Raw genomic sequence first — 1,480 nt, 5'->3', positions numbered from 1 at the left:
CTAGTAATGAAGGGCTAGTTACCTGGCACTGCCCTTGAGAGCAGCTCAGAGGGTCCCTGGCTCAGTTCCGGATTGGTATTTTATCCTCCGCAGCAGTTGAGGAATCTTATCATTTAATTGGTCACCAGCCCATCTGTTTACAGTCAGCAATGATTGAACAAATTCTGATAATTCTCCAGAATTGAAGTTTTTTTAAAAAGTGCTTTTTACATACTGCGAAATGGGAACCTGCATCAAGAACTAGAGTCCCCTCCATCCTGCCTTCACCCCCAACAGGTGAAACCTTGTGCTATTCCTTTAAATGCACCAGGACAGGACAGCATCTCAGAACCACTGGAAGGAGATCCCTGGCCCAGCACTTTCCCCATAGCAAGACCAGAGGAAGTAATTTGCAAACTGACCTATCGCTGTCCTCATCTGAGGCAGCGGCAGCAGTCACATGATCTATTTGCTAAGAAAAGAGCATTGTTAGTCTAGCATCACAAATATGTATGGTAAAGATATACTCGGGAAGCTTAACACATATGGCCGCTCACTTACCTTGTGAGGCGGGCTAAATGGTAGAAATTGGCTCTGTATACCCCTTGCTCTCTCGTTTCTGGCCGTGGTGATGGAAGTGCAGTGACCAGAAGAAAATATACCAATAAGAAGAAAGTACTACTAGCACGAGGGGGTATAGCTCAGTGGTAGAGCATTTGACTGCAGATCAAGAGGTCCCTGGTTCAAATCCAGGTGCCCCCTGCCGCATGACTTTTACCATCAGAGCAGCTTGTAGCTCAAATGGGTGGAGTCATGTTTACTCCCACCTTCGACAACCCTTTTCCCCCCTCCCTGGAGCTACAATCCTAAAACAGAATGAGACATGGGGGGGGGGGAGGGGAAGTTACTAAGGCGCTTATTAGAGAATTAGAATCTTTGTTTGCTAGAACCAAAGGTATTTGGTTCTAATCCACGTGCCCCATAATGTTCGCCTATAATTAGTCTCAAGTTTACCTTTTTATGAGGTCTTTTGTCTTTAAAACTCAATGCTTCCCTTCATTCTCCTACCCCAACCCGTCTTATACTTTACTGATGGAACAAAAACCCTCAGCTTACTAGATAAATCTAAACTTTTGTCACTGGAGGCAGCATAGTGTAATAAATCCTGGAGTCAGAAGCAACAATCCTTAGACGTTCACTAATTTTGCCACCAATCTCTGAACCTTAGTTTTCTCATCCATAAAACGGGGATGCTGCCTACCTCACAGGGTTACTATTAGGATTATAGATCAGTTTAGGAATGAGGACATCTGAAGCCCAGTGGAGTTAAGAGACTTACCCCCATCACACAGGTGGCAAAGGCAGGATGGGACCCCTGGCTTTCTGACCCCAAAATCAGAACTTTTCCCACTGTACCACTGCAAATGAGATAATGTTTAGAGTTTTGAAAATGCTATTTAGATGTCAGCTGTCATTACCTAATATTAAATTGTGCTTTAAT

The 1,480-nt window shown here is 44.2% G+C and overlaps 1 non-coding gene across 1 annotated transcript; it reads left to right on the top strand.

Moving 5' to 3' along the window:
- The first annotated feature begins 669 nt into the window (after positions 1-669).
- TRNAC-GCA lies at positions 670-741 on the top strand. Its single transcript has one exon. It is a non-coding gene; the product is annotated as a tRNA-Cys (tRNA).
- Positions 742-1,480: the final 739 nt, after the last annotated feature.

The sequence above is a fragment of the Vombatus ursinus genome, unplaced genomic scaffold, assembly GCF_900497805.2.
Source record: "Vombatus ursinus unplaced genomic scaffold, bare-nosed wombat genome assembly UNPS02014852.1, whole genome shotgun sequence".
NCBI lineage: Eukaryota > Metazoa > Chordata > Mammalia > Diprotodontia > Vombatidae > Vombatus > Vombatus ursinus.
This window is presented reverse-complemented; position numbering and strand designations above follow the sequence as displayed.